Consider the following 26,837-nt stretch of genomic DNA (forward strand, 5'->3'; position numbering starts at 1 on the left):
TGAGAGCCCTACAATATTCTCACAACAAATGCCAAGTAACTTGGCAAGGTTTAATCCACCAAAGGGTAGTCAGGTCTTACTTTATGTTGATGACATTTTGTTGGCGGCCCCCACCCTGCAGGATTGAGGGGAAGATACCATAGCACTTCTACGATTTTTAGCCACTGAGGGACATAAAGTAAACAAAGATAAGCTGCAGCTCTGGAGAAAACAGGTTAAGTACCTAGACTATGTGATATCCAAGAAGGTAGAACTCTAGATGAAGACAGAAAAGTGGCACTTGCAGGCACCAAAACCCACCACCAAGAAGGAAATTATGTCCTTCTTGGGAACGGCTAATTTCTGTCGAAGCTGGATTCCAAACTATGCCTTGGAAACTGCAACCGTAACTGATCTTATATACAAGAAGCCTATGGCAGCGCAGGAGTTGTTACAATGGACATCAGAGGCAGCATCTGCCTTTTGTAAACTGAAACAATAGCGTCCTCTCTAGTTCTGGAAACGATTTTTCCAGACTGTAGATTGCAAGCAGGGTTATATGACATCAGTACTAACACAACAACATGGGGATAAGCAACGCCCCATTGCTTACTATTTATCACAATTAGACCCAGTGGCACGGTCCTTACCCCACTGTGTGCAGGCAGTAGTTGCAGCAGTGATGGCAGTGCAAGCTTCGGCCTCAGTAGTCTTGTTCCACCCCCTCACTCTGAGGGTACCCCATGCAGTCGCGATTATTTTGCTACAAGAAAAGGTGGCATATCTTTCCCCTGCTAGGCATCTCTCCTGCATGACTATATTGTTGAGCCAACCTCATATGACAATTGAACGATGCACGACTTTGAACCCTTCTACTCTGCTCCCGACCCCTGCATTTGGCACACCGCATCGCTGCCTGCAGGTAATCGAGCAAAAGACATTACCTAGAAAAGATCTCACAGATGTCCCCTTGGAGGATACAGAGGTGACATACTACGTGGATGGCTTGTGCAAAAGGGGTCCTGCAGGACATAACCTAGTAGGATATGCAGTAGTCTCTGATACTGAGGTTGTAGAAGCAAAATCCTTACCACACAATTTATCTGCACAGGCAGCGGAATTGATTGCCCTGACACGGGCATGTACCTTAGCAAGGGGTAAATGTGTAAACATTTTACTGATAGCCAGTACGCTTTTTCCACTGTACATGTGTTTGCACAACAGTGGAAAAAATGGGGAATGATAACATCTACTGGCAAACCTATAAATCATGCGCAGTTTATTTTAGATCTTTTAGAATCTATTCAGTTACCTCAGAAGGTGGCCATTTGCAAATGTACAGCTCACACCAAGCAACAAGATAGGATTTCAAAAGGTAATGCAAGAGCTGATACAGCTGCAAAACAAGTAGCTACAGAAGTATTTCTTTTAAACAAAGAATTACAATCCTCTGAAATTCTGAATCTGGATATGTTAAAAACAATGCAGACACTCACTACGCAAGCTGAAAAACAGCAATGGATAAAACGAGGAGCAATCCTCAAAAAGAGGTTGTACATTTCTTAGGAAGGGAAACCAATACTACCCTCTTATTTGTTCTGCTATGCGGCATTGTTGAGCCATGGGCAGTGCCATGTCTCAACAGGGGGGATAATACAGTTGGTAAACCAGGTGTTCACAATGTATGGATTTACAAACTATTCTAAAAAATTTTGTTTAATGAGTCAGATTTGTAACAAACACCATGCACAGGGGGCGATAAATCCCAAGCAAGGGAGTTTTCTCACACCACCATATCCATTTCACACTATCTGTATGGATTTCATAGAATTGAACAAATGTGAGAATAAGAAGTATTGCCTTGTCATTTTAGATATGTTTTCCAGATGGGTGGAAGCCTTTCCAACCAAAAACCCAGATGCAGCTACAGTGGCAAAAGTACTTGTTAAGGAAATTATTCCTAGGTTCGGCATTCCGGAGAGAATCTATAGTGACAATGGTACGCACTTTGTAAATCAAACCATACAACAGCTGAGTAAGTTTTTTGGTATTTCTTTAAAAAAATCATTGTGCATATCATCCGCAGTCTGCAGGGCTGGTTGAAAGACATAATGGTATACTGAAAAGCAAACTGAGGAAATTGATAGCTGAGACAGGGAAAACCTGGCTGTACTGTTTACCCCTGGCACTGTTGAACATGAGAACCATCCCTACAGCAAAAGGACTGACTCCTTTCGAGAAGCTGTATGGGAGGGCTTATTATACACCCCAGTGGAAACCTCTCATGTCATCAGACCAGGAAGCTGATTTTACGTTAGCTGAATATATGAAAAAGTTGTTGAGTTCTAAACATCTGTTGCAGTTTAATTCTGTTTCAGGTCAAAAACAAACCGAAACATCAGAAGTGGCAGTGACGCCAGGAGACTGGGTGTGGATTAAAATCGTGAAGCGAAAGAACTGGGCATCGCCAAAGTGGAAAGGTCCCTACCAGGTGCTTCTTTCAACACCTACTGCAGTCAAAATAGCAGAGCGAGCTTCATGGATACATCTGACGCACTGCAAGTTGGTGAAGAACTTCGAGCTGGACAAAGACCTTACCTCTCCATCGTGACCCTAAGCACAAAAGTCTGGCTACAAAGGGGGGTCAGATCAATAGGAACTGATCTGTTTCAAACCTAGTGAAGCAATCACTGGTGCTAAGGTCCTATAGGGCAGAGAGTAAGATCATGTGTCCTAGGCGAAGATGACGGAAGCAAGAAAGATCCAAATATATCTGTTTGGAGGAACCAGAGAAAACAGGAATGCAGAGCAATCATTCCCGCAGAAATATTGCATGACCATCCTGTTACTTGTACTGGTAGCAATAATCTTTTTATTGTGGCCATTTCTCTTCTCTGCCACACAAGTAGAATGAAATAAACATGCAAAGTGGCACCCAAATTTCAATACTTATCAGGCTATTAAGCACGCTTATGCAGACACCCTCAATATCTCCAATTGCTGGGTCTATGCAGCTATTCCTACTGCACAAGGAGGAATACCCTTAATACAGATTCCCTTAAATATGAACCAAACCTGACAAGCACTACTGAAAGATGCAGTGAATGTGACATCAATTAAAAGAGTGACCCTATTCTTACCCAAGGCAAAAAGAGGAACAGCGTGCTTTCAAAACTACAGAAAAACAGAGGTTGGAAATAGCACCTGTAACATGGCAGTGATACATTACTGTACTGGAAATTCCTGCACCACGACAAACGAGGGCCAACAATTGCAAGTTGGCAATAGCAATGACTCCACTGAAAGAAAGAAAACGGTTGATGAAAATCAAATTGTGTATAGTAAAATGTTCTGGGCTATGACCCAACAAAAGCCCGGCAACTATAAATTCAGCAACATCTCAGTCGCAATTCTTGACTGCTACTTCGTGTGTGGTAATAGAGCATATAAATAGCTACCAGGCAATGGGTCTGGAAGCTGTTTTCTGGCATATCTGATTCCAGCAATACGACATGTATCGACACTACCCCAGGGGAAAATTCGAAATGTTTGAGAAATCAAGAAACCCGCTAATCTGGTGGGACAAGTTGATGTATCCTGGATATATCACCATGATTTAGCCCATGTGAATGACAAAGGACTGTTGCACATGGATCTGGGTGATGACATCATATCTTGGGTGGGCATAATACCAGCATACGGAGCAGTGAAATCGATCTGGGAGCTGAGAAAACTATCCAAACTTCTTGAAACAATGAGTAATGCGACTTTTTCCGCCCTAGAATTGGTGACTGATGAACTCACAGCCATGAGGACAGTGGTGCTTCAAAAATCACATGGCTCTCGACTTCACCCTAGCGGGGAAAGGAGGTTTGTGTGCTTAAATCCAGGAGGAGTGCTGTTCGTTTATTCTGGACAACAAACATGAAATCGACAGCCATCTCAAAATAATTCAGCAAGTGTCAGCTATGACCAAACCAGGACCGAATCCATTGACGGACTTTTTCCAAAAATGTTTCGGGGGTTGGGGCAGCATCTTGATGAACATTCTGATTGCCATCTGTGTAGGGGCAGCCTTACTGATGATGTGTGGATGCTGTTGCATCCCCTGTATAAAAGGACTAGTTGAAAATTTCATAGACGCTTCAATTTCAAAGACTCTATATCAGAATGTTGAATTAGAGGTACTGATTAAAAGCTGAAGAAATACTTTCACAAGCTTGAACTGAATAACTCTCTAACTGCAAATCCTGAGTGGGAAATGGTTAAGGGAAGAAAAACTGTTTATGCTTGTTTTGAAAGTAGAATAAAGTATTAAAAGGGGGGAAAAATGTTAGGAAAATGTATAACTGCAATGCAATATGTAGGCTTAGTGTATTGAAATATATAACTGCAATATGCAGGTTTAGTGCATTAAGGGTTAAAAGGAGTCAATACATTTATTCTGCTTATTCTGTGTGAAAATATGCAGCTGCTAGAAGCTCTGAAAAAAGAACAATGGATGTCTGTAAATCCACCATGGTCAGCAGAATGTGTACTGAGGCCAGGACTGTACTTTGAATGTATCATATCAGAACTAGAGAAAGAATTGTGAGAAACTAAGGAAAGCTAAAACAAGCCCAAGGCCAGGTTGTTTTTCTCAAATATGTTTTTGCAAGACAACAATTATCTGACCATGTCAGCAGCAAATCTAATAATAGCATCTTTCTGTGAACTTGCAGAAAACTGTATAAAAACTGTAGGCTGAACTATGGAAAATCAGACAAACCTTGTACCTACAGGCTTTGTCTCCTTGCTGCAAGTAATAAAGGATGCCTTGCTTGAACCTAACGTGCATTGATCATTGCGTTTTCTTTTACAGATTTGAACCCAGAACCTCAGCAGTGGGACCATGAGTGATAACCCCCCAGCACAGTGCTATCCCTATGGATATTTTGAACATGAAAACAGTGTGCAAAGTTGCTATGCTCAAGTAAAAATGGAGAAATTTAGTTACAAATGGTTGAAATGTTTTGTTTGCATGTTCTGGTGATGTCACTGTCCAAGCCATATGTTCTTCATGTCAACGGAATTGCAAGCAGATGTATCCTTTATTGTCACAAACTGTATTGTTATTTGTGAAGATTATGATATTATTTGTGTATTTGTGCTATTTAACGATTTTTCAACAAATGTTTTACTTTAAGTAGACATGTATATTTCTAAAGTGATCCTCGAGTGGCTTGAAAGGCAGCTTTAAAATGTTGTATTTCTGCTTGTGTTCATGTTGACCAGATGAATGGCAAACTTTATTTTTCAAATATCTTACGTCAATAAAGGCAGACTGAACAGATAAACCTGTTTTTAAAAGACATGTTGTGCTATTTGAATGTTTGCAATAAATTAATGAAGAGGTGAAAGAAAAAAAGATACTTGAAACATATCTCTCAACTGTCCCTGATTTTCAGGGACATCCCTGATTTTGACTCAAAATTTAGCACTGTCCCTCTTAATCCCTCCCAAAACTAGTAACTTTTGGAGGAATGGTGGTGAATTACACTTAATGAATAATGACAATAATTAAGAGTTACAGACATCTTTTACTTCAGAAAATGTGTATTAATTCATATGCTCTGATTCTGTCAATGTTTCAAGTTAATAGCACTAACATTTTAAAAGTGTCCCTGATTGTCCCTTGACTTGTCCCTGATTATGTTGTAATTTGTCCCCGATTGGTTGAGAGGTCTGACTTGAAATAAGAAATTCTAACTACAACAAACCAATTCTGCATGCTTGAGCATGGTTATAAATCTTATAGTTCTAGTTTTAAGCATTTATTTACTTAGAATCAGTAATAATATCTCAGTAACAAGTTAGATAATCTTATTAAGATAATTAAAGACAAAAGGACTTGAAACAAACAAACTTCTCTTGCATAAAACTAGAAAAATCTTGTCAAGCAAACAAACAAGCATTATTTCCTTGATTTAATATCTTTAATCTTACATAGATTTCACTTTTTGCAGTGTGTTTGATCACCTTTTCTCAAAGTAATGGTCTCTGAAGAACGACTCCAATTTTTCAAACCACACTCTTTCTTGCACGGTGGCCTTAGTCTAAGAATAATGTCTCATAACTGGTATAGACATGCCAAGTGCTTTGAGGTAATAAAAACTGAAAAGCAATACTGTCGACCAGGGCTACTGATGCTTGGAGGTTTCTTAGTCTTCACTGGACTACCATAAAAACTATTTTTAATGTGAGCAAGCATACGGGTCTATCTAAAAGAAATGTCATCCATCTCTCTCCTAAGGCCAGAAATAAGATACAATGCATTTATTTATGCACCCTTCTAAAGTAAAGGCTATCATTTGTTAATTCAATACGTATGCTAATCCTAATTTGAGCTAAATCATAGTCCAAAATACAAACACATCTTGCCTGGGGTGCCTTCTGTGTGGAGTCTGCATGCACTCAAAGGGTTCAAGTGGGTTTCCACTGGGTGCTACAATTTCCTCCCACTTTCCAAAAACATGCAGTAGGTAGATTGGACACTCTAAACTGGCTATATGTGTGTGTGCATGTGCAAGTATGTGGTATGGTAGAACATCCACAGTGGGACTAGATACCCAGCAGTGTGAACCTTGGCTCTAGATGACAGTCATTGTTAAAAGTGACACCCTGACCCATATGGGAAAAACAGGGTTATGATGGATATATACAGTGTGTGTGTGTGTGTGTGTGTGTGTGTGTGTGTGTGTATAATTTCATATAGTCTTTTGAGAAGTGGGAATAAATGCAGCACTTACAGAAAAATGCATGGGAAGACCATGCAAACTCCACACAGCTAGTGAGCAGAAGGTATCCACTACATGTCCCTGGAATGCTGCATCTTGTATCATAACTGCCTGGCAAAATGTGCTTATCAATCAAAGCTGGAATACACAGGCACTCATAACATGTGCACTCTAGCATGCCATGTTATAAGCAAATTACATAATCTATATAAACTAGTAAAAATGTGCACCTGCCACCCCTCTCATCTTATTACTCACACACCAAAAGGTTTGCACTGTCAAGCACTTACCACTGTTAACTGGGTATGTACACTGGTCTAAAAACCCTTTTCAATAGGCCAATAAGCACAAAGTAAAACAGAAAAAAATTCCCACAAATATAAAGGCAGAAATAGAAAAATAACTATACTATACAATTTCAGTCTAAATAGAAATATTCATAGTAGCATTGTAAACAACTGTATATAACTAACAACAAGAAAATGTTGAGTCATATGATAAAACATAACTCTATATGTGTGCATGGGTTCACTTCTGAAGCTCAAAATAATGAAATATTGAATTTCAGCATCTTGAGACCAGAAGAACGAACGTGCAGTTGTTTAAAACTGCAATTTTTTGAATCTGAGAATATCAAATGTGCGGTATTTCCTGGGGTGTTTGTATTGTAGTCTGTCTCTTTAAGAACCAGTGGTGTCTGGGTGTTGAAGATGCTGGTCAATGTGCTGTTATTTTCGGAGATGTAGGTACGTGTGTAGTATTTAAGGATTTAGGCTAGGGATGTATTTTTTGTAATGTTTTTGGACATTGTAGGTGTAGTTTAGGGTAAGTGGGTGAGGGTATGTGTGTGTAGGTGTTTAGACTGGTGATTGTTTTACATGTGGGGTGTGTATGTAATGGAAGTGTAAGGTTCGTAGAGGTAGGTGTGTTGCTGTTTTTGTGTTAGTGCAACCTCGGAGTTGGTATATCTAAGTAGCAGGGGTGTGGAGGGGGTGCATGGGGTCTTGCCCCCTGCTTAAACATAGAATAGTGTGTTTTATTTTTTTCTTTTTGTTTTGGTATGTTTTCATGTCGGGGGGAGTTTGGTGTTTTTTTGTTTTGTTTTCGATGTTTTGCAGGTCGGTATTTTGGGATTTTGTGGTTGTGGAGTTTCGTTCTTCTGGTCTCAAGATATTGAAATTCGATATTTCAGTATTTCGAGCTTTAGAAGTGAAGCCGTGTGTGTACACAAATATGTATATATACACACCAATATATGTGTCTTTGCATTAGATAGATAGATAGATAGATAGAAAATGCCATGTCTAACTGTCCTGGAGGCAAAAATATATAAAAACACAGCCCACTGTGGCTTTGCACAGTTAATCTTATACATACTTTATTTACATATTACCTTAAATAATAAATCTTAGTCTTTAGAGATAATTCTATCAATTTTATTCCATACAGGTTCATTCTCACACACACCGCCCTTCCAGCGACCAGGCTGGTTTCATTTCACAGCTCTAAGCCTCATACATATCTGGCTCGACACAAACTCATCTGATCTCTTTTCTGGCTGCATCCAATTTAGGCCCCAAATATACCATCCAGCTCCAGGAATCATGAATCTTCAGCCACAGCCCTCCCTCTAACCCATGCAGGCCCTGGCACTTGAGCTAACTTCCTGATTTCTTGCTTCCATGCTATACCACCAGTAGGCAATTAGTTTTTCATTACCCTAATACAATCAATCAGTGTATTCCACATTTTGAGGGGAAAAAAATATATATTATATATATATATTAATCTTCTAAACCACTTGTCGTTACGAGAGTCACAATGATAGCAAGTTGAAGTGTATAGACCAGGCTTCCTTATCCCTAGCAACACTTTCCAGGTCATTGTGTAATATTCCAGGTGTTCCCAAGCAACTTCAGAGATATAATCCCTCTCTATGCCCTGAGTTTCTTGTGTTCTTCCCCCAATGGCTATGCCTGAGAAATCTATGATTGTAGATGTCCAAGAGGTATCCTTACCAGGTGGCTGAACAAGTTCAACTTGACTTCTCTCAATGTGGAGGAACAATGACTGTACTCTGAGGTCATCCCAGATTGCCACATTACTTACTTCATCACAGACAGTGAGCCCAGGTACTACGTGGGAATGAAAATCATTCTTTTTGAGTTTTTTTTTTTTTGCAGTCTTTGCTCACAGTGCCTGTTCATCATCAGACCACTCCTCAGTCACTCAGCCCATTTACTCCCCATTACCAGAGTGAGGGTCAGGTGAAAGGGACCATCATTCAGATGTCCATCAGGAATGATTTGAGGATTTTTCTTAATTTCTCCATGGCCCTACTTGCATGCACCTGGTTTGGTGTTAGGAAGGGACATGCAACAGTGTGCTGTCTGCAGACGATGTCTCCTCAGTTCCACGAGGAGGTTTTCCTCCAAGCAGTGCATCTCTCTCTACACAGCATGCATGAGCAGTAGTTTCCTTGGTCTTGACCAGAGAATTCACACCTGACTAATATGTATGTTTACTCTCCTCCTACCCAACCCTGGAAGAGGCAAGCAGGCCCTGCCCCTCACCATACTGATAAAGTTACCCTCTCATTCTGTGATTCCACACCTATTTCCTCACCATAGTCCGGTACAAAAAAAATTACACTTTATTCATCTGCTTTTACTGTATTTGTGTTTCCTCCTACTTTATTTTGCTTTTGCCTCTTCTTAAAAGTATTCAATTTTATTTATTCTGCTGCATTTATTACTGCTTGGTAGTAACCTGATTAAATTGTAATTGCTATTCTAAGTCTCTTGGTTTAAGCACTTGGGCTTCATACAGGTTGTTTTACATTACGTTTGTGGTCTGCACTGTTGTGGCAGGACAGGTAGCTTACATCCTTCTAAGCTGGGAATTGCTGATTGAAGGTTCAGTGTCTGCTATTCTAAAAGTGTATTAGTTCTGGTTCAAGCACTTGGGCTTCAGGCCAGTTATTCTACATTAAGACGGTTTGTGGTCTGCACTCTTGTGGGAGGAGAGGCTGGATTCTGCCCTTCTGAGTTGGGAATTTCTGGTCACAGGCTTATTGTGCCTGCTTATTTGAACTGTTTCTTTCTGAAATTGGTACACCTTGTTGCTGTAGCATAGGACCAGATTCAGGCCTGCTGAATCTAGCTTTGTTTGTATAACTTGAGCACTGATCCAGGCCATCTTTTTGGAGAGGGTTCCCCTGCACCCTAGTAGCGGGAGTGTGCAGTTAGAACTTGTCTGATTGAAGACTGCTGGAACAGGGCTCAGTTCTGAGCTTTTGTCTGGTTAATTGGGTAACTTGTTTAAATCAGTTTGTTCTTTACCTATTGTTTTATATATATATATATATATATATATATATATATATATATATATATATATATATATATATATATATATATATATAAATTGCATTTTATTAATTTGCTTTTACTGTATTTGTGTTTCTTCCTTTATTACTAGGGGCATTGACTACAACTCTGAACTGAGATATATAACAATAAGCATCCTTTTCTGTGCATTTAAAGTGTTTTCTTTTATTGCATCGGCTTTATTTTCTGGGGGGAAAAAAAAAAATATATATATATACATACACATATATATATATATATATATATATATATATATATATATATACACACACACACACACATATATATATATATATATATATATATATATACACATACATACACATATATATATATATATATATATATGCTTGTTTCCCACCTTTCTAAACTAGTATAGTCCAGTTTTCAGGTTAGTGCTGAATTCAGGGCTGTGTTACAAATTTCTGTGTTTGCCCATACCTTACTTGGATAGAAGGAAGTTTCTCTGTTCACCTTTGAGAGAGGGGAGCTTTGAGCAGCCTATCTGTCCCTCGAGGAGTGGTTTCAGCCCAGAAATTAATAACTTATTGGCCATTTTGGGCTAATTTCTCTCTCTTTCATTTATCTGCTATAAAAACCACATTTGCTCAGTTTTGCTTGCTGGGCAGCACTGATTAGCTAGAGTATAACTATTCCCGACTCCACAAAGTCTCCTCTTCAAATTTTCCCTTGGAACTAGACAAACTTTCAACTTAAGCACTCAAGCCATTCATTTCTCAGCCTGGCACTTGCTCAAAACTCATACCAAGCACTTATAAACTCTACCACTAGACCCCCCTATACTGTACAGAAGGACAAGGCTCTCTATTTGACCTTACCAGCCACTCAGTAAAACAGTTCAGTGTACCTATCCAGGCATGTCCAAAGGGCGGTTTCAGGTGTACTCTCCAGTCCAACTGGTGAATCTGGGCATTTTGAGGCAATGTTACAACTGCCTCATGTACATAGACAACCCTCTCCTCCTACCACCAAACACTAAAACATGCGAGAGATGCAATTATACAGCCAAACTGGAGGCTAAGCTCTCTCAACCCAAGACTGGATCAGACAGTCAAGAGGAGAAGGGAAATACTGGCATCACACCACCAGTCTCACACAGACCCATTAAACCAGCACCAGCAAAAAACATGCATAAATACACAAAAACATACTAGGAGGCTCTAAATAAAAATCTGCAAAAGCAACAGAGACATCCAAGCAACCTCCACCCCCCAACACAAACCATGAAACACATACTTCACATAACCAGTGTGCCACACAATCACAGCCCTTAAGGCAAAATAACATACTCAACATACTAGTAATAGGTGACTCTATAGTCAGGCACACTGACGTCCCACTTACTAGGCTGAATAAGGAGAAGGTTACTGTTAGCTCCTGTCAGGTGCTAGGATCCGCCACATAACACAAGCACTCAGGTCACTCCAGAACAAGTACAAATACGACTCTGTCATTGTCCAAGTTGGTGTGAATGGCCTGAGCCATACCTCCCTGGACTAAATGAAAAGAGACATGGAAGAGCTCTCTGATCACGTAGGCCAGGCCACCCCTATAGTGCTTTTTTAGGCAAGGCTCAAAAGACAAACCCACCACCGTAAATAGTACAAGTAACAAAAATCTGAGGGTAATGTCACTCAATGCCAGAAGTCTAAACCTCAAAATGCATACACTCGAGGCACTCCTCAGTATGGAGAAAATCGATATATGTGCAGTAACAGAAACCTGGTTTAAGGCTCCAGAGAGCATCCCAGCACTACCAGGCTACAACTCATACCATACATTTCGGCCACAGAACCCAGACCGAAATACAAAAGGCGGGGGAGTATCCATATTCATCAAGGATACCCACACCTCCAGGTTAGTAGCACAGCACGATACTTCAGAAATCATCTACGTGCAACTAACAATGGGCAAAACTGCAATTCAAATTGTAGCTTGCTACAGATCACCCACCATGTCCCAGGACCCCCATTCCGTGTTTCTGGAAACACTGGAAAACATAAAGGTCCTACCAAACACCCTAATATTGGGTGATCTCAACTACCTAAACATTAACTTGGAGAACTACTAAAGTACTAACTCCCTTGCCCAACATTTCCTACAATTTATAAACTCAAACGCCCTGGATCAACTGGTCAACACTCCCACAAGAGGTGACAACATATTGGACCTGGTCATCACCAACATGGGTGACCGGTGTTCCACACCGGAGGTCAACCCCTCACTGGTTAGATCTGACCATACACAAATCACTTTGGATATCCACATTCCGCCCCCACCCTCGGACAAGGAAACCACCATGAAAAACTTTTCAAAAGCTAACTTCACGTTAGTTAAGACAGAGGTGGAAAGTTTCAAAGCCCCCATGCTAAAGTTTAACGCTGTCCAAGCTGCAAAATCCTTTACTAATGCATTCTACGGGCACCTACAAGAATGCATGGATTGTGCTATCCCAAGCAAAACCAAGACTCATGCCTCCAAGAAAAGGAAACCAGTCTGGTGGACCCCTGCCATAAACAAGCTATACAATAGGAGGAGGAAACTAGCACAGAAAAGAGTAAAATCCCAAGAAGGGAAGACATCCCTGATCAGTATCAGCAAGAAACTACAATCCCTCATAAAAATGTCCAAGGCAAGCTTCGAAAGAAAAATTGCCAAGGACTCCAAAGATAACCACAAGGCATTCTTTAGCTATGTCAAGAATCTAAGTGGCAATGCTCAGATCTGCTCGGAGTTAATGCAGAATGGAACAAAATACACTGAACCAACCGATACTGCCAACATCTTGGCAGACAGGTTCAGTGCAAACTTCACCCCCCCTCACCCCCAAAAGGGCCCATAACCATACCATAAGAATGTAGAGCCCCTGAAATCACAGACACTCAGGTTAAAACAGCCCTCTCCAAAGCCAAAAACACAGCATCAGTGGGACTGGACGGTGTCCCAGGCTGCGTCCTACACGAGCTCAAAGAAAAACTAACCCCTCACCTAAACACATTGTTCAAACTCAGCCTCTCCCTCTCCACAGGCTACGTATCCATAGAGTGGCGCACAGAAACGGTTATTCTGTTCCACAAAGGTGGAGCCACAACAGACCTTGGGAACTATTGCCCTATAAGCCTTACTAGCTTGGTCTGTAAGGCTATGGAACTCATTAACAGAGACATTGAGAACCTCCAAACATTGGACCCTACCCAATTTGGCTTTGTTAAGGGCAGATCATGCCTCCTAAACCTGGTGGACTTCTTTGAGACAGTTACTAAGGCTATAGATGAAGGAAAGGTGGTACACACAGCCTACCTAGACCTCGCAAAGGCCGTCAACACCATTCCTCATTCTGGTATTATAGACAAGCTCACCAGCATGAACATAAACCCCTATGTCATAAGATGGGCTGCCAATTGGCTTACGGACAGAACCCACATGGTGAGAGTTGCGGGAGGTAGGTCTGACTCTAAACCAGTTACAAGTGCATTCCCCAGGGCTCAGTCCTAGGACCCCTCCTGTTCGGCATATACTTCTCAGAGGTACAGGCAAGCACAAGAGGACTATGGATGACGAAGTTCGCAGACGACTGCAAACTAGGGGCTATAATTGACTCTCCGGCTGACACAGACATCCTCCAAAAGGGTCTCACTGAGATGGATACCTGGTGTCAAAATCATGGCCTCAAGCTAAGTGCCAAAAAGTGCATAGTTATCCCCTTTGGAAAAAACAAAGTACCCACAAACTACCACATAGGTGGTAGTCCCCTAAATACGGAAAACGTAATAAGGGATCTGGGGACCCAAGTAGATAGTAATCTCTCCTTTGATAATCATATTGTCAAAGTGGTTAGAAAATCCTTCTATGTGGCCCACCTAATCACAAAAGGGTTTGCATCCAGATTAAGAGAGGCCATTTTGCCCCTCTACTCATCACTTATCAGACCCATCATAGAGTACAATGCCCCATTTGGGATGTACCTTACAAGACACCTGCAACAGCTGGAAAGACCACAGAAGTATCTCACCAAGAGGATCACTGGCCTCAAACAGTTGCCCTATGCAGTTCGACTAAAGAAATTCTAGCTGTACTTGGTTGCATACCGCCTACTCAGAAGTGATCTCTGCCTGACATACAAGGCCATGTCCAAGATGGACATGCTCCACCTAAAGAAAACCTTATCCCCTCGAGCCACATGCTCTAGGGATCTAAACCTCACCACAACAATAAATAGGACGTGTTGGAGGGATAGATTTCTGTCCCAGAGACTTCTCCATGCTATGGAACAAGATTCCAATCTACATTAGACAGAGCTCCTTGCTAACACTCTTCAAGAGAAACCTTGACGAGTGGATGGGAAACAGAAAGTTTATGCCGGGGATCACTTCAGTGGCTCTCCTGGACAGAGGCACAGGGAACTAATCTAAGAGGGCGGTGAAAGCCAACACATTCTGGCTAGGCTTATAAATGCCTTCGGCCAGATAGTCTAGTACCTACCTATGAACCTACAATGCTTGCCCTACTGCCACTATTACACCAAGCAACTGGTCATTCTCCAGATCTTCTCTACCATCACATGTGTTCAGAACCCCAACATACTTTCATTCCTCCACCTGAGGCAGTAGCCACCTCCTCACATGGAAACAGCTATCCACTCTTTTCTGGGAAACAGCCATGATCTTTGATTTGCAAGTGATAGTTTTCAACCCAAGAATTCACTCCCGTGCTACAAATCACAGTTACTTCAGGCCAGGAGGGCAGTATCATCTGCAAACATCAAAGCTACAACCCTCTCATCCCCATAGTAGATACCCTCAAGACCCTCACTGCACCTAAGTATCCTACCCAAGAAAAAACACAAATAGGAGGGGTGCACACCCTGGAGGACCTATAACCAATATGAAAGTATCTGATTATTTACCATGAATGCAGACACAGCTCAGTTCTCAAACACAGGAACCCCATAAATGGTACGCAGCAGTAGCAGCAGCCCATAGACCCCATTCTGTTGCAGCATTTCCCAAAATCTTTTTCAGACACATGGTCATATGCCTTCTTCAAGTCCACAAACATGTGTAGACAGCAACACGGGCACAATACTAGATAAACAATAATATGGACTACAAGAAACTTAGCCATATATACATTTATGTAGACACACTTAAAAGGTCTTGCCACTCATTTCAAGCACTTAATAGTACTGACCTCCCAAACTGAACAATATATATATATATATATATATATATATATATATATATATATATATATATATATGAGATAACCCTGTGGTACATTTGTCAGTCAGTTTCATCATCAAGACGAGCCTTAATGATAGATACAGTCATACTTTGGCCTGTAATAATAACTTATTCCATAGTCTGGAAATATGTTATGTTAGGAATCTATTCCTCCAGCAGGTCCAGTTTATTTGTTGATGCAGATTTATGTCTCTAGTGTAGTTGCTTCTAGTGTCACTGGTTTTATAATGAAATAGGAGGTCAAATAGGATTAGGGCTTTTATGGCCCTAAAAGTAATACACAGATGTATTTAGAGCAGTTTGTAGGTTATTGGATACAAGGAAAGTCATGCTAGTCCATCAGGATAGTTGAATCATTTGAGGCCTTTAATTTTCTTCCTTAGAAATCTTTGGGCCTTTCCAGTTGAGTTGTATGCTTGGATATGGACATGCCAAAGGGAACATTGTATTTTGATGATGGATCTGATAAGGGAAGAATATAGTAGGATGACTTTTTTGGCTCTTGAGGCTATGCTGCACTTTTTTTGCATTTTGCTCGAGACCAGTGTCATTACATCTGGCATGTGCATGTTTTCTCTTTTGCTGGAGCTGTATAGCATCAGAGGATACACATATAACAAAGTGGATCACCACACTTCTGGGATATTGGCTTGGATGGCTGCAAAACAAATGTCAAATAGGAGCACTGAACCCTTTGATACAAGTGTAAAAATTTTGCATTCTGAGACAGTGCCAGCAATTTTTGCAATTTCGGATCTGGTGGGAAGCCAATTCGCAATCCAGCAAACAATATAGGGGCTTACATTAAGTTTATGTATTTTTAATAATACCAGTGTTGGAGATAGTGTCAAAAGAATTGGCTAGTTTGAGATAAGCAGCGTACATGGAGTGACCACTGTGCACAGCTTTTGTAACTTTTTTCAAAGAAGCTTACTAGGATAGGGAGACAATAGCTGTCCTTCACAAAACCAAAGTGAGAGAGGTCTAGATCATCTGAGTTGTCTTTGTCTATGTAGATGACTTCTGCTCTGATAATGTTCCATGGCTTTTCATATAAGGCTAGTGAGAATGCTGGACCTATAATTATCCAGGTCTGTAGAACAGCCATTCTTTTGTCCAGATATCATGCACAAACCCTGTGGAAAAGCTAAGGCTGGACTTTTAAGCAGAGGCTTACATAGTGCATATTTGGTACTGATGGGCATGCAGTCTGGTATGTTATCTGGTCTCATGGAAGTATTATTTTTAGCCTCTAACAGGGATTCTTAGGCTTTATCCAAGGTAATTTCAGGGAAAACTTAAATTTTCATGAACACTGGCAACAACAAAGCGGATAGGTGGGTAGGATAAGTTAGTTCTAAATATGACTGCCAATATATCGGCTAATGAGCTCAGTGGACTGTTGGACATTATTGTAACTGCAGAAAAATATAGTTCCCTTTTGTATTTGTAGCAAATTCAAGCTCATATTCCATTTTGCATTTCTAATAGTACTGTTAAATTCTTTAATGGCATGTTTCAATGTGGTCTTGAGGTAGGGGATGGGGATTTTATTGCAACTTTTATTACTTTTCTTCTTTTGTTACACAGTTTATTAATATGAGAATTCCACCACATAAATTTACTGCTGAATTCACCAATATATTTATGGCAAACAGGTACTGGCTTTTCTATGCAGCTGTCAGAGGTAAAGCACCCCTTAGTTGTGTCTATTTGTAGGCAATTGGTTAGAAATTTTGTGTAGGTCTTTACATTATGAAGTAGGTTTGCCCTGGAGAAATCCCTGAAGTTGGTCTCAGTTGGTGCTGGAGTAGTACTGCTTGAGATGACAGAGAAGATGACTGATTTGTTGTTAATTTTAATCAGAGTGAGGAGCTGCAGGGTGGGGTAAAGACAGAGGCTAGGTTGGTAAGGACCAAGTCAAGGAATGTAGGTCAGCATTAGTGAATTCCTACAACCCATCCAATGTTTGTGCTATGACAAAGAGGTAATTCAGCATTACGTGGCTAGGGTGGAACCTGGACTGTTCCTCTTCAGTCAGTGGTTAGACTGTTGGATGAAGTCTGCTTTCCAGCATCCTGCTGTACAGTTCCATACCTGTCAACCTCTTACTGCAAGAAATCTGGACAAAGCCTAAAATAGTGGGGGGCAAAGTTCTGAAAGTAGGGACAGATTTTAAATAGTGCTGTTATAAATTTAAAAAGTTGATAGAATAACAGGCTTTGCATTGGCATGCATTCTCTGGAGGGTATGAAGGCTGAATCTCAATTGTCTGCCATTATTTTGTGACTTCAGTCCTCAGTAATTTACATGAAAACCACAAAAGTGTGAAGTAAAAATATGGACATCCTACAAAAATCTGAACAGTCAAGAGATATGCATCTCCACATCGAAGTTGAGATATGTGATGCTTTTGTAAATGGAGCATACATTTCTGTACCCTTTTTTGAAAATGGGTCCCACTATCCATGTCTAATAAGCCATTCCACAGAAGTGCTTGTGTGTGGCTGTGTAATTATATTACACATTCCTGTGGATGAGTGTGTATATATTTAACCATTTTCATCAAGTTACATGCAGTTGAACACAGATCAAAACATCATCAAAAATAAAACTATTTAACCCAGATTAATGAAAGTCAGAAACATGGAATTTGCAGGGAGCACAAGTCTTGCTCTCTACACTCTGTGCAGCAGACAGATTAGAAATTGACAAATTGTGTTATTCATTCCTGACTCCATCAGAATCACATTTATATGCATATAAGCGCAACTGGCCACAGTGTAGCCAGTGCCTAAGTAGCACAGCTTGTGGCTGAAAATGATCTGAGGACTAGTCCACCTAACTGCTCAACAAAGTAGGAAAAAAACGTACGTTAGTCAATTAATAAATAAAAACAAATAAAGCAATTTGTTTATTCTTTTAAATCAGAGTACATAGGGAAAACCATTACAGACATGGGGAGAATATACAAACTCAGCATAGCAATCAAAGTTAAAATTAATAATAGTCTAGTACTGTGAGGCAAAAACATTAAACAGGAAGCTGTCAACTTGGGATGTCCTTACATTCACAGCTGCAGTATTCTTAACTTACGGGATTCCCTGCCATAAAGCACATCATCTGACCAGTCTACCAAAGCCTACCATTGTTTAAAGGTATGCTGAACATCACCTACGCACTCCTTGCATAATGTAAGACATAAAGGTGACGTTCAGGTGTACCATCCTCAGAACTTCTTTGACACCAGTCTGAACGCCGATTTTAACCATTGGTCTGTTTATCTCCTTTTGATTTTGCCTTGTTGGAATTTGGGTGATTACTCCCTGTTTGCTGAAGTCCTCATCATTGCGGATAAGTACCCAGTTGGTGGTTTTGTTCTTTTATTGATTTTTTTGTGCTGTTTGGAGAGTTAATGTTATCCAGGAAGGATAAATTCCAGTGTGGGAGACAGATTCCCCATAAAGACCACCACGATAAGTGCCTTTTTTCCCTAGGAGCTTCTCACAACCATACATCTTTTATGATTTGTCAGGCGTTTGTCCCAAAAACTCTTCATAGTAGGCTTTCTTCCCTTTTATTGTATCTTGAGAACCAACGTCTTATGCTTCTTGCTAAAGATACTATGAATGGAACTTCCTGCACTGAGGGTCAGCCATCAGAGAATAAGAAAGTGAAAAAGGTAAGACTGGCATTTTCTGCTGTCCATCCTCCGCCGGGTGTTTCTCCCGAGGTTGTTACAAACCCAGAGACTCACCTAGCTGTGTTGCCAGATTTCTCTACCACGTCCTGGTTGGATGCTGGCAAGGATCTGGTGGGCAACACGTTTGATGATGCTTTGCAGGCATTCATTTTAGGCATTCAGGGGGAACCATGGCTGGTTGTTTCTGAGGGGTCCAGGGAGGTTCTGCAGTTTCCTCTTAGGGAAGAAGTTCCTACTACAATTACACTTGTGGAATGCCATGCTGAGTCAGAGCCTTCTCAGTTTTCTAGGACTGACATTCCTTTAAAAAAGAAACAGAAAACTAAACATGTTGCTTCTGCTCCTAGCAATCCACAAAGTGAGTGGCAGGCCTTTATTCAGGGGTTATTTAACACTTTACTGTCATTAAGGCCTCCTCAAGGGGTTTCGGTTCCTGCTCCTCCTTGGTCCTCTTCTTCACCTAAAAGGTTCAGGGAACTGAATTCTTCTGTGGAAGAGTTGAATTCTAAAGAAGACTCACTGATTCTACCCAGATTCCTTCTCCTTTGGACTATGGGTCTGAGGAGAAGGAATCTAATAGTCCTGATACTCCTTCTGAGGAAATTTCCTTTGGGGAAACAATCTCTAGGATGATGGAATTTTTTAAGTGAGATTGTGCTCAGGTTTCTGATATCCATGAGGTACTATGAGATACTGCAGATGGAATCTCGTAAACATGTGATTATTCCTCCTGTCTTGGCTGCTTTACTGGATGTTTTTTCCAATCCCTGTAAAGCACCAGATTCTCTGCCCCTGCTCCCAAGAAGTCTGATAAGTTTTATAGGGTGCATGAGGATTGTTCCTTTTTGTTCAAATTTCCTGCTGCTGACCCCTCTGTGGTGTCTGTAGCCTCTGATAAGCCATCCCAATTGCTTCCTTCATCCAAGTTACTGCCTTCTGACAAGGACAGCAAAAACATGGATAGGCTTGTTAAGGTTTATACTTTGGCTACCCTAGCTTTTAGGGCTGTTAATTATCAGACTCATATCTAGGTATGTGTTGACTCTTCTTTCTCAGGCTTGTCAGCTTTTTTCTGATCTTCGGAGTAAATCTTCTGCTCTTGCCTTGCTAGGGATTTCCTCTCAAGTAGTTTGTTATTCTATCAAATGTAGTTATGATCCGGCAGATGCCTCTTCAAGGCCTGCTGCTTTTGGTTCAGAACCGAGGAGGCATTCTTGACATAAGCTTCAACCTTAACCCGATGATATTAAGGCTAAGTTGATGGCTGCTCCTCTGGATAATAAATTTTTGTTTGGGGAAGCAGCTGCTGGTTTAAGTGTCTTCAGAACAAGGGGAAGGCTTTACAGGAGCATAAACATGTCTGTTTCTTACGTGTCTAAATTTCAGAGAAACTACCCTTCTAAGCCAGACTTTGTTCATAGGCAATCTCACCTTCCTGCTAAAAGTAAAAAGGGTGGTAAATGGGCTCCTCTTGTTGAGGCCACTCAGACTGCAGGGATTCAAATGCCTTCCTTTCCTGACAAACCAAGTACTGTCTGACTATCCACCTGTTCCCAGCCACATTCCTCTTTCTCTTCCTATCTGGCTTTGAATCAACCAGGATTCTTGAGTTCTGTCAATCAGTGGTCAGGGGTACTTCATGGTGTGGATTTCCCATCCTCCTTTTATAGGCATTCCTCAGCTTCCACAGGAACAACTTTCTTTTTTTCCCCAGAGATTCTTCAAGATCTCGTCTCAGGGTACTATTCAAGAGGTGCCTGTGTCCTAAAGGGGGGAAGGGTTTTATTCAAGAATGTTTCTAGTGCCCAGAAAAGAGGGTACTTGGAGACTGATTCTAGACCTCTCTCATCTAAACACTTTTCTGAAGGTGCTTTCCTTTCGGATGTTGTCCCTTCAGACCCAGTTTTCTCTCTTGCTCCCTCAGGCTTTTCTGGTATCGCTAGATCTCAAGGATGCTTATCTCCATATTCTGATACATCCTCTTTTCAGGAAGTTTTTGCATTACTTTGTTGCTTCCTGGGATTTTCAGTTCTGTGCTTTGCCCTTTAAATGCCTCACTCCTGTGATTGCTTTTTGCAGGCTTCAAGGGATCCAAACATTTCATTACTTGGATGAACTGCAGACTTAGGCATCCTTTCCAGAGGTCCTTCTGCAAAATCTTCATTTTACCATTTCTCTTTTTCAGAGCCTGGGGGTCATGATAAATTTAAAAAAAAGTCTTCCCTGACTCCTTCTCAGAGTCATGTCTTTCTGGGTTGCAGTATTCAAACGGTGCCAATGCTGGCATCCCTGCCTCCTCCAAAGCCCTTAACTCTTAGTTCTTTCTTTCAAACTCTTCTTTACCTGGCCTCCATTACAGCCAGGGTGTTTCTGAGAGGTCTGGGTTTCATGGCTTCCACCATTATGATGCTCCCTCTGGTCAAACTCCATATGAGGAAGTTCCAGTGGTTTCTGAAGTCAGTGTGGCTTCAGCATTTGCATCCTCTAAACTTTCCTGTTCCTCTTCTCCTGTGTCTCAAGAAAGAACTTGTGTGTGTTGGATTCAGCAGTTGTCTCTGTATCCAAGGCTCCCTTTTCAGCCCCCTCTTCCCTCTCAGGATTTGTTCACAGATGCTTCAGATGTGGGATGGGAAGCAATGTTTGGCTCCCTGAAGGTTCAGGGAGTGTGGTCGCCTCGGCAGCAGAAGGAACGCATCAACGTCAAAGAGATGAGAGCTCTAATGCTGGCTCTTCAGGCCTTTCATCCTCTTTATTCGCCTAGGCCTCTCAAGGTATTCACAGACAATAACATGGTCATGTGGTATATCAACAAACAGGTGGGTACGAGATCTTACCATCTTTGCAGGCTGGCACTGCTGGTATGAGATCTGGCTGTCAATTACCAAATGATTCTTCAGGCAGTTTATATTCCTTCAGATCAGAACATTGTGGCAGACAATCTGAGCAGGTCCTTCACTCACTCCCACGAATGGATGCTTCACAAAGATGTGTTTCTGGACACTGTTCACCAGTGGGGTACTCCTCAAGTAGATCTCTTTGCCTGCCCTCTGAACAGACAACTTCCTCTGTTTTGTGCCAGAGTTCCAGGTCCTCTGGTATGGAAGGTGGAGGCCCTCTCATTTTCATGGAAGGGGATGTTTATTTATACATCTCCCCTTTCCTCTCATTCCGAGAGTCCTGTTCAAGATTCAACGGGATGCTCCCAAAATCTTGTTGGTGACTCCCTTTTGGCCACAACACCACTGGTTCCCCCTATTTCTGCATCTAGCCCAGAGCAATCACCACAAGTTACCTCACAGGGTGGATCTCCTCACACAAGACAAGGGGTCTCTTCATCCATCCCACCTGTCCACGCTTCAACTGACACTGTGGGTGATAGGGTTTTGATCCCTTATAGACACCTTTATTCTGAGGATGTGCTGCACACGTAGAAGTGTCTTTGTCATGACCTAAACCCACTTTCTGTGGATGTTCCTTTGGTTCTCCCTTATTTGTGCGAGTTGCTTAATGCTGGTTTGGCCTATTCTTCTATTAAAGCCCACTTATTAGCTCTCTCTGCTTGTCTGCCTTTAACTCCCCTGTTAGCTTATAGATTTGAGGCTAAGCAATTTCTTAAAAACGTCCTTAATATTAGACCTCCCAGGAAGCCTGTTCCTCCTCCTGGCGTCTTTAATTTTGTTCTAGAAAAAATTGACTCAGGTTCCTTTTGAGCCTGCTGTTACAACTTCCTTGCAACATTGTTCTTGAATGACAGTTCTTTTGTTAGCTCTTACTTCTGCCAGACAGGTGTCTGAATTGCAAGCCCTTATGGCTTGTCCAACTTTTTTGATATTTCAGGAGGACAGGGTGTCCTTGCATACTAATCCTTCTTTCATGTCCAAGGTGGTTAATGAGTTGTCACTTGATTAGTCTATTAATTTGCCTACCTTTTTCCTCTCTCCACAATCTGACAGTGAGAGGGTGCTGCATTCCTTAGATGTGCATAGTGAGCTCAGACTTTATTTGGATAATGCTAAAGCTATCCGAAAATCTGACCAGTTATTTGTTTCCTCTCATCCTAGGTCTTTATGTTTAGCTGTTTCCAAGCAAACTATTTCCACTTGGATTCCAAAGGTAAATTCCTTTTGTTACACTTTTCATGTCACAAGCCTTCCTTCTTCTGTAAAGGGTCATTCTACTACAGCTGTGGCTTATTCTGGTGCTTTTTTCAAAGGCTTAAACGCTAATTCTATTCTTGAAGCTGCTACCTGGACTTCTGTACAAACCTTTACCAAATAATACCAGATGGATGGTATCTCCAGAGCTAGAGCTGGTTTTGCTGATGCTATTCTTCATGGCATCTCAGAGGGCTCTGCTGCTGCTTTCCCAAGTTTCTTTCCGAGCTTTGGCACTCTCCCATTTGTAATGAATACTGCAGCGGTGAATGTAAGGACAATATACAGTTGTGTACAATCTTACCATAATAGTAGATGTTCTTGCCTTCACAGCTGCAGTATTCAATCCTTCCCTCCATCTCCCTAGTTTTTTTTCCATCCTGGATGTGTAGGCTCTCCTTGGTTTTCCTTGGACTGCCATTCCTACTGGGCAATCAGTTCTGAGGATGGTACGCCTGAACGTCACCTTTATACCCTACACTATGCAATGAATGTATAGGTGACGTTCAGTGTACCTTAAAGCAATGGTAGACTTTGGTAAACTGGCTGGATGGTAGGCTTCACGGCAGGGAATCCCATTTGTAATGAAAAATGCAGGGGTGAAGGAAAGGATATCTACTGTTACACAACTGTACTTTGTGCCTGCAAATGGTCAAATATGTTCAGTTCTCTACCACGTAAACAAAATAACTAAATAATTGTACTAATATTTGAAAAAAATGTGCCTGATTATTTCTAATTTCGTTCCTAAAGCTAAATGTAAGAAGTTGCACACTATGGAAGTAACGGCTATAGGTTTAGTTAGGCTGTGCCTGAACTCCATGTCTGAGAGTTCCTGAAAATGCAATCTCACGTCTCAGAGCATAGCCTTAATTCATTATCAAAGCAAATCGATTGTTCTGTTATGTCATTCGCTACCTGTGCTGAGGTGTTTTGGCTTGCACACAGTTGTGGGCTATATTTGCGTCAAGGTTAGAAAACGCTTCTAAAAACAAGGGCATGGTAAGCTAAACGGTTTTGTATTAGAACACTACCCCACCAGATGCACAGTAGCAAGCACTGCCCAACACCCTCCACGAGTCCTCGTGATGTTTACTGTTAGTCTACTTCTGAATAAACATAACCTCGGTCAGCCATATAAATATGTAAAACATTGACTGCAAATTACAGATTAATACATATATATCGGAAGCCCAACACAGTGCCTTTACTGTTTATACATCATTTTCATACAAACATTAACACAGAGACATTATCATTAACAAAGACATTGGGAACCTCCAAACACTGGACCCTACCTGGTTCGGCTTTGTTAAGGGAAGATCATGCCTCCTAAACCTGGTGGACTTCTTTAAGACCATTACCAAGGCTATAGATGAGGGAAAGGTGGTACACACAACCTACCTAAACCTCGCAAAGGCCTTCGACACCATTCCCCATTCTGGTATTGTAGACAAGCTCACCAGCCTGAACATAAACCCCTACGTCACAAGATGGGTTGCCAACTGGTCTCGGACAGAACCCACATGGTGAGAGTTGCTGGAGCTAGGTCTGACTCTAAGTTCCCCAGGGCTCAGTCCTAGGACCCCTCCTGTTCGGCATATACTTCTCAGAGGTACAGGCAAGCACAGGAGGACTATGGCTGACCAAGTTCGCAGACGACTGCAAACTAAGGGCTATAATTGACTCTCCGGCTGACACAGACATCCTCCAAAAGGGTCTCACTGAGATGGGTACCTGGTGTCAAAATCATGGCCTCAAGCTAAATGCCAAAAAGTGCATAGTCATCCCCTTTGGAAAAAACAAAGTACCCACAAACTATCACATAGGTGGTAGTGGTAGTCCCCTAAATATGGAAGACGTAATAAGGAATCTGGGGACCCAAGTAGATAGTAATATCACCTTTGTTAATCACACTGTCAAAGTGGTTAGAAAATCCTTCTACGTGGCCCACCTAATCACAAAAGGGTCTACTCATCACTTATCAGACCCATCATAGAGTACAACGCCCCATTTGGGATGTACCTTACAAGACACCTGCGACAGCTTGAAAGACCACAGAGGTACCTCACCAAGAGGATCACTGGCCTCAAACAGATGCCCTATTAAGCTTGACTGAATTGCCTGACATACAAGGCCATATCCAACCCAGAACTGATGGACATGCTCCACCTAAAGAAAAGCTTATCCCCGTGAGCCACACGTTCTAAGGATCTAAACCTCACCAAAACAATAAATAGGACGTGCTGGAGGGATAGATTCCTGCCCCAGAGACTTCCCATGCTTTGGAACAAGATCCCAATCTATATTAGGCAGAGCTCCTCGCTAACATTCTTCAGAAGAAATCTTGACGAGTGGATGGGAAACAAAGCTTACCTCGGGGATCACTTCAGTGGCTCTGCTGGACAGAGGCAGAGGGAACTAATCTAAGGGGGCAGCAAAAGCCAACACATTCTGGCTAGGCTTATAAATGCCTTTGGGCAGATAGCTTAGTACCTACCTATAAACAGAGAGAAACAAGCTAGTGGAAAAGTCGTCGTTGTTGCTTACATTAAAAAGCAGCAACGGAATGCAGTACATTCCAGGTACTAGTACGCTTAAAACGTCATCCGCTCCTGTTTCAAGCGAAATATTGCAGATATAAATATATTGACATTACTTAATTGTTCAAAGCTAAAGGCTATATAAAAAGTTGTACATACCTCATGCATGAAATGTTTGTAAAGAAACGTGGAGAATTTAAATAAAGAAACATGGCGGGTGCAGGTGGGCTTGCCCCCCGCAAAAGCGATTACGGTGCAAATCTATTGTCAGGACTACGGGGCAGTTTATACATAAAAAATAAAATTAAAGCATGACATAACCAGGCCAACAAAACAATACTAAAGAGTATGTGGGGTAGTGCAGAGGCCTGTAAAGACTACTGTTGTTGGCTTTAATTTTTTTTTTACGCTTAACATTCTGTCAAGCTATGGTTAACTTCTTGACACTGTGTAAATACTGTTTGTGCCCAGCTATGAAGTAACACTGTTTAATGACCTTCTTCTTCTGTTTAATAAAACAGAAATCCTCCCCGATAAAGACAGTTTTCTTCAGTATATTCACATTCACCACGCCCATTTCTGCGCAGAAATGCCGGAGGGGTAGTGTTCTAATACAAAGCCAGTTAAACTACCGCAGAAATATGTGAAAATACAGACATCCCGTAACCCTACCCACGTTCTGTTTGTCTCACTGCAAATGAAAACATTACAGAATCTATAAAACACGCCTAATGGTATATAACAAATAATTTAAAACAATCACTCGTGTGTCCCTAGTTGCCATCACAAATGCGTAACTGAAAAAGGAATTTACACATTAATAACTAAGCTGTAAAGATACGTAGTGTACTTGATGAGGGAGGCTTGCTACTTCGTCTACAAATTCGCTTTCGGTTTCCAATTGTTGGGAAATCACATGCTCCAAAATCCGCTAGTTGCTGATACAAGGTAGGCTGCAGATACTGTCCCGAGGATGGAAGTGCTGCTGTAGTTAAGAGGCGCACGCGGTTGTAATCTCTGCGGTTGTTA

The 26,837-nt window shown here is 41.4% G+C and overlaps 1 long non-coding RNA gene across 1 annotated transcript in view; it reads right to left on the minus strand.

Moving 5' to 3' along the window:
- Positions 1–26,450, minus strand: part of LOC122788221 — a 45,631-nt gene extending 19,181 nt beyond the window's left edge. Inside the window, exon 1 of the long non-coding RNA XR_006362620.1 lies at positions 25,968–26,450. This is a non-coding gene — a long non-coding RNA (uncharacterized LOC122788221). The remainder of the gene's footprint in view (positions 1–25,967) is intronic.
- Positions 26,451–26,837: the final 387 nt, after the last annotated feature.

This window comes from Protopterus annectens, chromosome 13.part0, assembly GCF_019279795.1.
Source record: "Protopterus annectens isolate FY-2018-M chromosome 13.part0, PAN1.0, whole genome shotgun sequence".
Lineage (NCBI taxonomy): Eukaryota > Metazoa > Chordata > Ceratodontiformes > Protopteridae > Protopterus > Protopterus annectens.